The sequence below is a fragment of the Electrona antarctica genome (genome assembly GCF_951216825.1).
Source record: "Electrona antarctica genome assembly, contig: scaffold_25, whole genome shotgun sequence".
NCBI classification, from domain to species: Eukaryota; Metazoa; Chordata; class Actinopteri; order Myctophiformes; family Myctophidae; genus Electrona; species Electrona antarctica.
In genome coordinates, this window is record NW_027637034.1 from 9,329,251 (window position 1) to 9,345,673 (window position 16,423).

Below are 16,423 nucleotides of genomic sequence, written 5' to 3' on the forward strand. Positions count from 1 at the left end.
ATCCTAATAAAAAAAGAGTTGATGCATTTATCAATATAAATACTATGTATGTCTAGGATAATTAATGTTTTGGTAATTTATTATACTAACAATTAGCCTATAAAAAATAAGCCGAAAATAGCGGGAAACAAGCGGACTTGGCAACCCTGCAAACAACACGCATCTACTTCCGGGTCAACGCATCACACCGAGCATGCTCCGCTGCCTCTGCTGCCACCTGGTGGAGGAGGTGTGTAACTGTTACTGAATACATGGACTGCCTTCCACAACTTTAGGAATAACATGAATGTTAAACACTGTTACTGGACACATGGATGGTGATGATGATTGACATTCTTTCTTTATAGGAATAATAAATCCTTATCTCGTTTTCATTAAGGAGGTTCTAGACATACAATATAAAGCATCTAGTCTAATAATGCTTAATAATGGAAAGCGTTTGTATTGACTTGTGCTTTCGTTTGAAATGTACCCATTCTACATACTGTGAAATAAAAAAGAAAAAAAAGAAAGGAAGACAGAAACTACAGCAACCAAATCAACCAAAAATAACAATTCTGCAAAACAAGTAAGCACACAGACGAGATGATAAAATACAAAGAACAAACAAAACAACAATACATAAGTCAAGCAAGGATAGAGAATGGATCATTAATTTATAGAGAAGGGATCATTGATTTATAGAGAAGGGATCATTGATTTATAGAGGGTCATTCATTTATAGAGAAGGGATCATTGATTTATAGAGGGTCATTAATTTATAGAGAATGGATCAATAATTTATAGAGAATGGATCATTCATTTATAGAGAAGAGATCATTGATTTATAGAGAAGGGATCATTGATTTATATAGGATCATTAATTTATAGAGGACCACTGGTGGTCCTTGAGGGGGTTCCAGGTGGTCCAGGGACTACCGGTGGTCCTTGAGGGGGTTCCAGGTGGTCCGAGGACCACCGGTGGTCCTTGAGGGGGTTCCAGGTGGTCCAGGGACCACTGGTGGTCCTTGAGGGGGTTCCAGGTAGTCCGAGGACCACCAGTGTTCCTTGAAGGGGTTCCAGGTGGTCCAGGGACCACCGGTGGTCCTTGAGGGGGTTCCAGGTGGTCCAGGGACCACCAGTGGTCCTTGAGGGGGTTCCGGGTGGTCCGGGGTCCACCAGTGGTCCTTGAAGGGGTTCCAGGTGGTCCGGTGGTCCTTGAGAGGGTTCCAGGTGGTCCGAGGACCACCGGTGGTCCTTGAGGGGGTTCCAGGTGGTCCGGGGACCACCAGGGGTCCTTGAGGGGGTTCCAGGTGGTCCGAGTGGTGGCGAGTCCCGACAGCCAGGTATGTGCACAAATCACAACTACAACTGTACAGTGCCCCGCTGTTTATAAACCCACACACAGTTTGGACTTGTTTTTACAGGCTGCTGTACATTGCCCCGCTCAGCCGCTGCGCTGTTTATAAGCCAAAAACATTCTGTTTGAGTTATTTTCGCCGGCGATCGCACGGGGGTGGGGTGCCGTCGTTGGGGGCACTCGCTGATCAGCCTGCGTCGGGGCCCACTGACATCTAGTTAAGCCCCTGGTCTGCTGCGAGGTTACTCCGTGGAGGGAAATAAATAAATAATAAAAGTACGATATATAATACAAGATAATGACAGCTTGGCACCCGCGGCAGTAACTTTTATTTTTGTAGAAGAGGCGAACTAATGTTGTTTATGCCGTTTAAATTATTTGTATACATGTGTAAACTTGTATTGTACTGTGAAAAGGTCTCTTTTCCCTTGGTCTTTATCTTTTTCAGTATAAAAAATATATTAGTTTACTATAACACTACCCAGACAGCACAGCGATGATGCTCCGACCTCATTCCGACATTGGTCAGCGATTAAACTTCCTTTAAGCTACCGTAGGTAATTAGTAGTTTTTAAATAGTTTGCACATTGGATATTAATCGCCGGGATGTCGCTTCCCGAACACAGCGGCGACATTCCCGCAACATCTATCCGATGTTAATAGCAAGTTTTCGATGCTTTTCCTCCCTCCAGCTTCCTTTTACCCTCTCTTCCCACGATGCCCCTTCTACACTTATTCTACACTACTCTACATTCCAAACAGTTTTATTATGGTTATTTTCCAGAATTCCGAGTATTGTTTAACAGGTCTCACCTGGAAATAATGGAGGCCCACATAATTATTTCCACATGAAAACAACCGTAACCCTGATGTGTCATTCTGTCATCTTAAAGGCACACACACCTAATAATAAAATAAATCCTAATTAAAACAGGGCAATGAAGCATATTTCTTACCTTTCTTGGAAGGTGTGGAAGCTACAATTATATACCACATGATATAAATAAATGTACATATATAGTATTAAAACAAATTATGAAATGAGAATGTTGGGGGAAAAAGTGGAAGCAGGAATAAAATATTTTATTTACAAGAGAAACTGTAACATTGTGTAAGTAAACATGGGCAAGGTGCAACAGCTGACCAAATAATAACTAACATAGGATATAACAAAAAAGGGGCCATCACAGCAGGGTTTCTCAAAGTGGGTGCTGTGACGTAATACTTGGATATTTGGAATTTATCGATATCATTTCAATTGGTTCACTCATATTCAAGTATAAAGTTATTTTTAATCTGTTCTACTGGAAATTGATAATCACATACTAAAAAAAAGTGCCATGGAGAAAATGTTTAGAGGGGTGGCCTGAATACAAAAATAGTTAAGAGAACCACTGCATTTTAACCAAAGATGACAGCAATAAGCAACATTGCATTAACCCATTATAGTCAGGAACCCCTTTTTGTAACCATACCCTTCTGTACAGTATTAAAAAAAAATGCTGCTGCTAATATTTGAAGGTTTTCAGAAAACTTAGGTCTCAGTCCAAAATGGGTTAAGAAAATTGAAACATATATATATTTAAAGTATAGACCAAGTACGCACACACAGACCAAGTCGCTCCACTAGAAATTCCTGTAATGTGTTTACACAAGAGAAAACAAGCCACTGATGTGTTCAAAGATGTACAATAACTTGAGTATTTGCCTTCTCCATCAACATGAAAGTCCTCCCACCATGGGGTCAAGAGCTTTCTGCCGCTCACATCTGTAACTCTCTCCCCAGATAGAAACATGGACCCAATCCCCACATTTCTAAACCACCTTCAAAACTCACCTGTTTAGGCTGGCATTATGGCTGATCTGTTTTAGGCTGTAGGCTACCATATTGTTTTTGCTGTTGCTTTTAAGCTGTTTTATATCAACTGTATCAAAGGCACATTATAAATAAAATGTATATTATATATTTTGTAAGATATAAACAATGACATCATAACTGACTGACAATACGTAGGCTACAGTAAATTGCTGGGCTACTCGCCTGTGTCCCAAAATACCAGGCTCGGTTAACTAATTTTGAAGCAGCAAATAGCAGAACTCACACAAAAAACACAATATGAAATGGGAAAATGTCTATTAGCAAGATCATTGCTGGACACTGTCACAGAGCAAAAGACCAGGTAATTTTGGATATTCTTCTGTGGAGACTACCCTGCCCATCAAGAGGAACAAGACCGGTCACATTTCCAGATATTCTGAGTAGGGACACAGGACTGACTGTGAATGAACTTGGTGTGCAGGCAATGAGCAACAGAGACCAGTGGAAGCAGCATGTGTCGCAGATCGCAGATCTCGAGGGCACTCGAAGGATGATGATGACCCAGTGAAGCTGTGTGTTGGTGGGGAATCAGCGCCTCCTGGTGGTTAGACGATCAGAAGCCAGCCACTCCTGGATATCTCCAATTGTGGGGTCTTGTCCTTCTGCCTGCACGCGTCCAGGATTCCTAGATGCAAGAAATGTGATAAATCACTGACAAAATACTTTTGTCGAGTTGTGTAGTCCAGGCTGCTGTGACAGGCTCACTTGTAATGGTTTCTCAGATACATTACTTTTTTACACGGAGGGATTATCTTTGAGAACTTACTTGAACTTGTCGAGTATGTGTGCAGAGTTGGTGTAGTGAGTGAGATACAGTTTCATGTCTGCGCCTGTCCATCTGTCCGAACTATAATAAACTGAGAAAGAGAGAAGGGGGGGAGAGAGAGAGAGAGAGAGAGAGAGACAGACAGACACACACATTACATCACACAGTCTCATGGGTGGCATTTAAGTCAGCAGACCTTGGAGCCATGTGGGGTGCAGGTCGGCTGGGCAGCTGAATGGTTGCTCTCTTGTTTGGGGGACCAGGGTTTTAAAAACAGACAAATGTACCTTTTCCACCAGGTCAATGAAGAAAGCTCGGACATCCTTTGTGTTTGTTAACTTGGCAGCAATTTTGACGAGACCTCTGGAAAGATTCTGAGAGGACAATACAGCATTTGTAGCAAAGCATTAGAATGATGCTAGAGAAAAAAATAAATCTGTATTCAGTACCATAATATTTACTACTAGTGAATGACAATAATTGTCAATTAAATTTAATTTAGTCTACTGGATTATCTATCTAAGACAGGCAAATTCAAATTGTTTCTCAAATATTTAGGAATGACTTTTACTATGTGGTTTGCAAGTTGCAAAGTGGTCAGATCGGATTGCTATCAGATTTGTGAGGTTTCAGTGTCTAGATGGAGACATCTTTAGAAATCTGATTTGAAAGTGGTTCAAACCTGATTTGCACAACTCCTTCCGATTCCTATTTGGATAGGTAAAACTAAAATCTGATTTGGACAGCTGGTTTGAACATAGGCTAAAATGTTGCAATGTTTCTCACCTTAAAGTTTGCCTCCATCTCTGTAAAAGCTTTAGTCTTTCCTCTAAGAGCTGTACAAACAAGACTGAACAGACAGGAAATAATGTATTAAAGCCCCTGATACACGTGGCAATTTTTTCGTCAATATCAACAAGCAATGTCAATAATCAATGTTGACTTTCCACTTCTCCATTGAGTAGGATCAATCCCTGATCAATCCTAGTTGTTTAGAAAAGTCAGATCATCAGCGACCTCTACTGGTCAACATATCGGCAATCCTCCAATCACAGCCCTCATTGACGTCACGTGGTGCTTTCTCCCCGTCCCTGAGAAGTGAAAAACATGGCGGCACTTTCTGCGCAGTTTTATTCTGGTAAGTGAACATTTTGAGAACAACTGTTGGGTGGAAATTATTCAATACAAACAAACGAATTGTAGGCGGGTTTTTTGCCGTCCAATTTGTCATTGAGCGACGAGCGTATATAGCCTATTTGTATACCGCAGTGTATATCGGCTGGCTGACGGACGTGCTTGTCTGCGGTACTATAATGAGGTGAAATGGAAAGATTTGACAGTGCTGAAACAGCCCGTTCTTAATATATTACTATAAAACCATCACTGAACATGCATTGCATTTAGCTACTTTTATTTGGTACTAAAACCTCCCACTGTGTTTTGGATTCAGTGAATGAGCGACCACGGAGCTAGTAAAAAGCTTCGTAATGATATGGTAAAGTTTTACATATGATAAAGGATGTGCCAAATATACCAATGTGATAATTTGAGGGAGATTATGACTGTACACTAGTGCATTGGTTCTCAAAGTGGGGTCCGGGGACCCCCAGGGGTCCTTGAGGGAGTTCTAGGGGGTACCCAGCTAAAGGATAGTTAGGAACCAAATGGACCCTTATGGGGATGTAACTCAGAGATTTGGTTCCATTTGTACACTGAGTTAATATAACATTGATTTGACAATATAAAATGGGGGTCCATGGAATTAAAATGGTTGAGAATCACTGCTTGAGTCGTACAAATCTTCTCTTGTGGGGTCCCTGACATTTGTTTTCAAATGGGGGTCAATTTGGGGGTCTTTGACATGAAAAATTGGAGAACCACTGACTGCACTAGTGCATTGTCAAGTCCTGTCTGGAAACCACCAGGAATCTTTGATATGTGGGTATCCTATTAGTTGGTACAATACATTTGGCTATTCTGATTTAAGTTCAAAATCATATCAAATTAAGTGATGGTTCATTATATTTGAGGGTCCTTGACTGGAAATGTTTTGACAAACAATGCACTAGTGTGTCACTGTATCTGTCAATGATTTAAATTAATTTAAGTTTTATTATTATCTTCCAAAATGATCACATGTTGCACTTGTCATGTTGTGTTGCACAGAGAACGATGTGTTGTGGAACCACAAGGCAAAAGTCTACCAAAGGCGTGACCTGAGAGCCCGGGCCCTGGAATGCATTAGAGGAAGGCTGTCTGAACAGCAGCTGGTGCCTTTCACAGGTAAGATCAGTACTTATGTCACTGCTTGTTTTGATTGATTGATTGATTGAAATATTTATTAACAGTTTGCAGAATTACAGTACATTTCAAGCACAAACTCAATACAAAGACTGTTAACTGTGAGTGGACGACCTAATTAAGCATTACACTTGTTTACAAGAGGGTCCACCTTGTTCAATTCATCAAAACATTTAGAGACGTACAAATAGACGTACAAATAGACACTATATAGTCAAAGAACAGAACAGGAATTCATCATAAAGGAGGTAAAAAGGGAAAAGAAACATATACAGTGAGGGGGAAAATGGGTGGGGGGGATTCAGATTTTACGGGGGCCAGTTTCGAATTGCAGAAGTCCGCAGGTGCCCTTTGAGAGCGGTTTTGAAGGGGATTCGCATGTCTTAATGACTGTTGGTAGGGCGTTCCACATTTTGGTGGCATAGGAGCAATTTTCAATTTGAATAGTAGTAGACTCTATGAGGGGTTCGCGCACCACCGCACTCCTTTTTTTCCTGTTCTAGATTGTTTAAAAAACGCAATAGTCCGGCAGCCGACAGGCTTCTTTTGTTTAAAGTGGGAAATTTGGTATATAGTCTTTTTTTAATTGGCCTAAAATAGTTTTTTTTGTGATTTTTCTTTTTTTTACAACAAATAAATAAAATAACTTTGGGCACCCTGGGTCACTATTTTGAAAATGTTGAAAGGGCACACAAAGCGTTTTTAACTGATGTGGTGTTTGTTTGCTTTCTTGCAGTTGGAGACATAACAAACAAATTCAAGAACCTACGAACAGTATTTCAACGGGAACACAAGGCTGTCACGAACAGCAGTAGGTCGGGTGCCGGAGCAGAAGAAGTCTACATTCCAAAATGGAAATTTTACAAACATTTTTTGTTCTTGAGTGGTGTTGGGGAGCCAGATAAAAGTTCAGATAATCTGGAAATTCTCCCATCTCCAGCCTCAAATGAAAATGAACCCCCTCACTTTCCAGCTGCCCCTTCCCCTCCCATTCCCCTGTCCCCGTCTCTTGACCCTATGCCCTCCACGTACAACAGTGTGACTCAGCAGCCAAGTGAGAAACGCAAAAGACCTCCCAAAGAACGGGCTTTGGAGGCTATGGACTTTGCTATGGACTTTTAAAAAAAAACAACAGTCTCCAAACATGCAGGTTTTTTCAAATATGTTGAAGAATACTTCAATGACATGCCCGATGACCAGGTTAAAATGATTAAAAGAAAAATGATTGAGACTCTCCATACATATTCAGAGGAGTAAGCTCACATGTTGTGAGCTTGTAGATTTATTATTTATTTGTAGAGCTATTTTTGGCATAGATATTAGTTAACCCATTTTGAGCGGGAACCCCTTTTGGTGGTTACATACATTGTTATAATTTAGCTATTGAAAAATAGCAGATCTACAAGCTCATAGCGCGCCACCAAGTGGCGCACTATGAACTTGTAGGTCTGCTATTCATTTTAACTTTTTTTTAAAATTTCGACGTCAGGCCTGAATGGGTTAAGAGGGTCTAGCCCTAAAGTAAAATCATCCATTTTTGTTTGTGGTAATTCTTTTTTTTATATATATATTTTTTATCCCACGATTTTGCAACCCATTTTTTCACCCAGTGTCAATTATCTAATGTAATCCTGGGCGCTACACTTCCTCTGCCAACCTGGGGAGCAGCGGACTGACCTCTGTTATTTTGTTATTGTTGAATGAATTTGTTCACAATCCCATGCTGTATTGATGTTGGTACCAAAGGAGAGACAACAGACTTTGACCAAAATAAAATGTCTTCTACATTCTCTTGTGTAGACTTCTTGTAAATTAAGCAATGCAGATGTTTAACAATAATTTGTTTTTATTTTACAGTCTCATGCAGTCTGAAGAGATAAGGGTCCATTTGGTTACCAGGGTCCATTTAGCTGGGGACCACCTGGAAGTAATGCAGATGTTTAACAATTTTACAGGTCCATTTGGTTTCATTTTACACTCAGAGTTAAAGATTTATAAGGGTATATATTTTTGAATATTTTAATTAATTTAATAATGTTTAATATGTTAACACATTTTGGGCGGGAACCCCTTTGTGTTTTAAGCATTTAGCATTATGTTCTTTAGCTATTGAAAAATAGCAGATCTACAAGCTCGTAGGTCTGCTATTTTTGAAAATCGTGAAAATGTGGCGCAAATCATTGAATACATTCTTTCAGAGTGAACATTTTTAACTCAAATCTTTGCTCCTGGGGGGATCCCTGGAACAACATTTTCAGATGGAGGCCAATTACATATATTTTTGGGGGTCCTTGACATGAAATAGTCATAGAGAAACACTTACATAGAAACATGGGTTTTTAAGAAAACTGTCATGATTTAATAATGGGTTAAGAAGAATTTATAGCAACGAAACATTTTTATTCCATGTTACATTGACCAATACATGTAAATAAAGATAATTCATTAAGATTTTAAAGTTAAACACAGATTACACAGCCAATTACCAAATAACTGTTGGAAACCAAAATCAAATAATGTTTAGAGAATCTATACAGGCTACTCCAATCCGATGGATCTCCTCTGCCAACTGACTGCTCCATTGGTATTAAAGTAGGAGCAGTACTCCTCTCGGACATCCTTTGCTTCCAGGGATGGGTTCCTGTTAGCAGATGCTACAAGAGGCAGCAGACCTGTTGGAGGACGTTCCTCGCGCCAGGTTCCTGGTCTGATTTGCCCCGTCAGTATATCTTCCTGGTCGATCAAAGAGGTGGGGGTGTACACTTGCCGAGTGAGTTTTTGAGTGCGGAGGTAGTTGTGGAGAGCACATGCTGCCTTTGATGCTGACAACCTTTGCTGGCTCAACCAACATTGGATGTTGGAACACTCGGAATCTGTTAGCCAGTATTCCAAATGCATTTTCCACAGTACGCCTTGCCCTAGGCCTAGACAGCCTGTAGTTATGGATTTCCCTTTCCACAGTTATGTCTCTTCTGGGATATGGCTTCATTAGCCAGGGCTTCATTCCAAAGGCTTCGTCTGCCACTACCACGTATGGCAAAGGGACTTCCCTTCCAGGCAAGGGCTCAGGTGTTGGGAGGTTCAGGGTGTTGTTCTCCAGAGCAGCTTTGAGACCACATTTGTTCCACACACCTCCATCACTGACTTTGCCATTGGTTCCAACATCAATGTACAAGAACCTGAGGTCTGCATCAACTAATGCCATCAGAACAACTGAGTTGGCATTTTTATAATTAAAGAAGTGAGATCCTGACTCTCTTGGTGGGTGTATAATAATATGTTTCCCATCCAGGGCTCCGACACAGTGTGGGTAGTTCCACTTGTCTTCAAACTGTATGGCAATTTGTTTCCATTCCTCAGTTGTAGCGGGCACCTTTATGTGTGTCTTCCTAAGCTGTTCAAACAGGGCGTTGCATGTTTCCACTACAATCTTTGCAATGCTGTGGCGGCTCACACGAAACGAGGTCTCCAATTCACCAAATGTGTGTCCTGTAGCAAGGTAGCGCAGAGTGATGGCTAGTCTTTCTCCTGGGGGAATTGCCTGCCTCATTACTGTATCCTGTCTGCGAATGGCTGGCTCCACCATCTTCAGTATATCATTGAATGTAACTTCATCCATTCTTAGCCAATTTCTGTATGTATGGGGGTCCTCTTCAGCCAGCTCTCTTAAAAGTTGGTTGTAAGACCCCCTGTGTCGCCGTAGTAACCATCTCCTGGTCCAAAGCCGCTTCTCTTTAGTGCTGATGAAAATATATAATATATATTATAAACCAGGATAACCAGGGGGTGTGTGGCTAGCTGCAGACAATTATTCCTTAAATGAATGCCCTACTTCTTCGTACAACAATATGACACGTGTGCAAACTAGCTTACAATGACTAGTGAGCGTGTAGATTTTCACAACTTATTTATTCTTTTAGATTGTTTCCAACTCATATCCAACAATGTATTGAGTTATTGTGTGCAATATGTATAGTATATGTAAAAATGTAGCATGTCATTAAAGTACACAACATAGGTATGCTAGGCTAATAACAGGTAGCTAATTTCACATTTCTGCCTCTTTACCAAGTAGGCAAATTACTTTATTTCTGTTATTACATTTTAATTTACATTGAGTTGTGTATTTGAGATAAAAAAAAGTGTTGTATTTTCTTACTTTTGCAAAAGAAAAGCTGAAGAAAATAGGATTGTTAAGGCAGCATATTCTTCACCCTCCATTTCTCCCCCAACTCTGGAACATTGTTTTCTTTTTTTCTTTTACCAGAACAATGCATCTTGGGATACATGTTGCCTGTTGCCCAAAATTACTGTTGCCCTGTCATGTTGCCCATTGATGTTGATGTTGTCAGTTGATATTGACGAAAAAATTGCCACGTGTATCAGGGGCTATAATCCAAAGCAACAATTATGATAAATGTTCAACTTCCATGTGAATATTACAAAAGAGGAAACAGATTTACAGCACATTGCATGCTCAATATTAACATTAGATTTAGCATAAAAATGCATGAGCTTATGTCACCTTTTGTGCTGATCCAGTAGGTCATGTAAGAACGCCTTGTCCAGATCTATGTCCATGTCTTCTACCATGTTATCTGTCAAGAAAAACTCCAGTCAAACACTTAAATGAGTTCAAATTCTTTGCAATATTATCTAAATGCACACCATCAGTGCAACATTGTAGATACATTCTGTAGATGCATGCAGTCATCCGATCTTAGATCTGTATATTACAGTTGTTCCTATATTTGCGTTTGTTCTGGTTTACTGTGTGAAGAACCAAGACAGCAGCCAACAAAGCCAATATCTTTGTATTTTCAACCTAATTGTCATACTGAAAAAAAGACAGATTCAGATTTAACCAACTTGACAAGTTGACCAACTAATTCTACTTTACAGCACTGGTCTGGGGGGCTGAGCTTCAGTTTATGATGCTTTTAAAACATGGGTGCCCTCCAAGCCTTGCAAACCCTCATTAGAGACCCATTTGTTCAGGGACTGACAAAACAACTATTTATAGTTTTAACAGAGCAGAATGTTATATTGCTGTCTGGAGGTGAGCTGGTGAAATGGACTTATACTCAATAAAAACTGTGACCTTGTAGAAGTGTATTATTATTAAATGAAGGCCAAAAGTTCTGCTTTTAACTACAGTAGTATACATACTTGGTAGCACAGAACTAATTGGTTTAACTTGTCTTCAGTGGACTTTGATATCCCTTAATACTTAGCTGATTCTAGTAGGACCTCATACTTGCCTCACCTACAATAGGACAGCACAGAAGGCAAAGTCCTGAAACGTGAGGTACTGGAGCTTTCGTTTCCCAGTCTCAAAGCGATTGTTGGCAGAGAACACAATGGCCGCATAATCCCTGAAACAACATAATGAACTTAATATCACATTTTAAAACTATTGATACAAAGTCCGTTATGAAATTTTGCTTATTCAAGAAATGTATAGAATCAGCGAGCAAACAAAACATGCATCAACAAAATATTTCAAACCAGGGTAATTTCATTAAATACATTTGAGCAAAGATGCTTCGTAGTTCCCAACTCTTGTTCCTGATGTAAGACTACACCAGTCTCCTTCCCCAGGACAAGATCAGATAACCAGTGTGTAAAGGCCTATTCATAGTCTGGATTTTCGGTGGTGAGGTGACCACCGGAGCTGAAATAACGTTGAGCGGTGGTGAGTAAAAACAGAAAGAAGGGCTGGAGCGGTGGCGGTGGTTTGCTCTTCACCGCGGCTCGTGACGTCATGTTGTAGTTCGGTGGTCACCTAACCACCGAAAAACACTATGTATGAGCCTTAAGTCCTACTACAGTGGGGAGTGGGACATTACCTGGCCTGTTTGTCAGAAAGCAGAAAGTGATGACGGATGTTCTCCACCAGGGGTCCCTTCAGTTCCTCCACAACTTTAAACACACTTTGAAGTTGTCAAACTGAAATTCAAGAGATGGAGAAATATAGGACAATGACTAGTTTAACACAGCCGACGCGAATCGCGTATCAATACGTTATCAATTAATCAAACGTTGGGTGCGAATCACGTATCAATACGTTTCAATCACTTTTTTATAGCATACTTTCATTCATCTTTTTACCCACCCGGACAATGAAGAACCATCGCCCTATCATTGCTGCTTAGTCCCGCTCACGTGATCAAAAAAAAAAAAAAAAAAAAAACCCTCCCCTCCTGAAAACAGGAGGGCGGGCCGCTTTACGTGTATAAACCAGTGTAAAATGGATGCGCCCATGCCGATCTAGTCTGTGTGTGAAAATAATCAAATTTCACCTAACCTCGCCTCACCAGGCTTTCCTCCACCTATTGGCTTTTATACTCGATTCCCCCCTCCCCTCCTGTTTCTCCTGCAGGAGGAGGGCCTTGCGAGATGGGGGCTCATGTCTCGGAAAAAAACATGAACGGAACGCTGTTACGCTGCCTAACACATGATCTGCAGATTCTGCACCAGATCGGCATTGCACAACGTCTGCAACACACATGGACAGATGCATGTTTACTTCTTCATACTGTAGCGACCAAACGATCCCCGAGCCTACAATACTACGAACTAACAAACGAACTACAGTATCGAGAGGGGCCGCCATGACAACAGACAGTCTACCGTTGGTGGATCACGTATCGCCATGCAGAGCCGTCATAATCGGAGATCGCTCAGACGTGTGATTGTAACGCTTTTTTATTCATTATAATTGTAGTGATAAGACCGCAATGAACGCGTCGGGGACGTAATCGACCCGGGTGTAATGTATAACGAACTTTTCCGCGTCCTAAACCGTGCATGCCCAGGCATGTTCCCTATACTAGCTTGAAAAACAAAATCAGCTCATGATGACAACGCGTCTCACCGTTATACTATAGTTCTGAACCGAACGGTGGAATGGGACTTTTTATAGCCGTACGATCAAGACTTTTGCTGCCCAATGTGCCCATGACCCCCCCCCCCCCCCAATGTTACTGCGATCAAAACAATGAAAGCAGTGAATCATCATCATCATCTAAAGGATGCAGAGTTATGAAGGTTTATAGTCAGACATTGACAGGCAGATATAACAATAAACACAATAAATATGCTATACATCCTATACACCGAATGAAAGCCCTGAATGTGTACTTTTACGAGGAAAAGAGTAAACATTGATCCCATGTACAGTCTGTCATAAATTGGTTACTGGGTGGATGCACATTGCGCCCACCAGATATAACTGCAGAGAAGACATGGACCCGAACTCAATATTCACAAAATAAGGCTTATAGCGACATATAAATACTATATACCGTATGAAACAGAAGACTCTCTGCTTTCATAAGAAAAAAACTTCTACTGTAGTAATAATAAAAATCACACCCATGTGAAGTGAGTGGTGCAACTCTGTCCCATATTCTGTTCTCTGCTTATTCAATACAGCTCGCTATATACGGACTGAGGCAGAAAGTCATGTAAACCTTTTATTTACAGTTTGGTCTGTAAACTTCTACTGTAATAATAAAAATCACACCCACACCGGTGCAACTGTTCTCTACAGTTGCGCGGTGCAACTGTAGAGAACAGTTGCACCGCTCACTTCACAGGGGTGTGATTTTTATTATTACAGTAGAAGTTTACAGACCAAACTGTAAATAAAAGGTTTACATGACTTTCTGCCTCAGTCCGTATATAGCGAGCTGTATTGAATAAGTACAGAACAGTTGCAACGCTCACTTCACAGGGGTGTGATTTTTATTATTACAGTAGAAGTTTACAGACCAAACTGTAAATAAAAGGTTTACATGACTTTCTGCCTCAGTCCGTATATAGCGAGCTGTATTGAATAAGCAGAGAACAGAATATGGGACAGAGTTGCACCACTCACTTCACATGGGTGTGATTTTTATTATTACTACAGTAGAAGTTTTTTTCTTATGAAAGCAGAGAGTCTTCTGTTTAATACGGTATATAGTATTTATATGTCGCTATAGGCCTTATTTTGTGAATATTGAGGAGTTCACGTCCATGTCTTCTCTGAAGTTATCTGGTGGGCACAAGCTGCATTCAATAACCAATTACTGTCTAACTGTACATGGGATCAATGTTTTCATTCGGTGTATAGGATGTATAGGATATTTATTGGGTTCAATTTTATATCTGCCTGTCAATGTCTCTGACTTTAAACCATCCATAACTCTGCTCGCTGTTCAAGATAACCACTTCCAGGCAAATGCAGGTGTTGCAAAAAGGTCAATATCTCCAGAATGGAACATGGTAAAATCAAAATGTATTTTTTAAATTGAAGTGGACAAGTTCAGCTTTCTTTTGATGTATGCGTGTGATTCTCGCTATAAGAGAACATTTTGCTGTGGGCCCGCGAACAAGGCCTTTTTGCAATGTTAAACGGTAGCAACATCCAAATAGGCCTGTCGAGATCTTGTAGCAATCAAAGTGTTAATATTGGATCTCGTTGTAGTACGGCACGGCATGTGTTCAGCAGTATATAGATCAACTTTTTTTTGTCTAGCTGGAGTGATTCATTTCTGATTCATTGTGTATAATAGATGAAATAAAACCCTTTGTTATGAATATTCTTCATTATGATTAACCGATTTAGGCCTGACGTCAAAATAAAAAAAAATTATGTATCAGTGGTGCTCAATATTTCATGTCAAGGACCCAAAAAATGATATGTAATTGGCCACCGCACCGACTCCCATCTGAAAATGTTATCGCAGGAACCCCTCAGAAGCAAATATTTGAGTTAAAAACGTTCACTCTGTAAGAATATACATTCAAAGATTTGTGCCGCATTTTCACGATTTTTCAAAAATAGCAGACCTACAAGCTTTGTAGGTCTGCTATTTTTCAATAGCTTAAGTATAACAAAATGCTTAAAACACAAAGGGGTTCCCGCCCAGAATTGGGTTAAAATGTTGACACTGCATTTGTGTTAAATTCTAGATGCCACCACAACTATGGTGTTAACTCACCTTTAACCATATCATTGATGTAGTCTTTATAATACTGTATTATCCAGTCATCTCAGAGCTCTGTGCACACCATCTTCTCTGACACTCCGTTCTGTCACGTAGATCATTGGGTTCCCATACTGAGTCTACACAGAGGAACACATCGCAGCATACTGTTAATTCATCATATATTCTATATTTATGACATTGTTTGGGAATGAGCAGTAGTAGTAAGCCTTGAGGCATGAGGCCCATAGGGCAGGAGCCCCTATCTTCTGTATCTGTAGCGTGAGGCAGCTTGTTGGACAAGTACACCCCCTGGACATGACGATATATGTCGCAGGGACTAACCCAAATCCCCAATCCAACCCTTGATGCTGAGTGCCAAGCACTGGGAAGTCTTTGGTATGACTCGGCTGGGGATCGAACCCCAACCTCCCATTCTCAGGGCGGACACTGACTCTAACCACAAGGCCACTGAGTTGGTTGAATGATCAGTAGGCTGCTCTAAATAGATTTGGGGGTAAAACAAATCAAGCATCAAGGACAGAATCGTGAGACCTAGAACAAGATATGTGCATTTGTTTTGTTTGTGCATTTACTTTAATTAAAAGTTGTACATGGAGTGGAATCAGATTTTCCCTGCCCTCCATCACATGTCCCTTTGATGTAGCCCTTCTCTTGGGAAGAGAACGTGGGCAGACGAGATGTCCCCCAGGGCCTGCTGAGCACTCTTCTTCCTGGACACGCCAAAGGAATACACATAGTTAATGATGGGTTCTTGATATTATCACTAATGAAGTAACCTTTGCCATACCATGTATCTTCATCCATCTTGCCAATAAAGTATTTAATGACTTAAATGAAAGATTGGTGTGGCAAACAAGCCCAGATAGAACTGGATGTAACTCTCATGTGTCTTTCTGGTTGCTGAAATCCACTGGCTCTCCCCAGTCAGAGAGATACCGACAAGACCTGAAAACATGCAGGCAGTAGCTCTTTAAAGTACCATGTATTGTACATAGGAAAATAGGAAATATTTGTATTTTATAGGAAAATACAGTGGCAAAGAATGCATACTCTGAATGCAGTTGTCTTGGTTTACCTTTGTCTGCCCCTTGTCTTCCCCTCCACTGTGTATCTTATTTTCATAAAATACTTTTATCGTT

At 40.6% G+C, this 16,423-nt stretch overlaps 1 pseudogene across 1 annotated transcript; it reads right to left on the bottom strand.

Moving 5' to 3' along the window:
* Nucleotides 1-182: 182 nt before the first annotated feature.
* LOC306919269 (acidic fibroblast growth factor intracellular-binding protein B-like) lies at nt 183-15,290 on the bottom strand (annotated as a pseudogene). The gene is made up of 7 exons: nt 15,276-15,290; nt 12,135-12,234; nt 11,554-11,660; nt 10,811-10,883; nt 4,771-4,834; nt 4,272-4,358; nt 183-269 (listed from the first exon to the last, which is right to left on the bottom strand). The product of its transcript is annotated as an acidic fibroblast growth factor intracellular-binding protein B-like (transcript).
* Nucleotides 15,291-16,423: the final 1,133 nt, after the last annotated feature.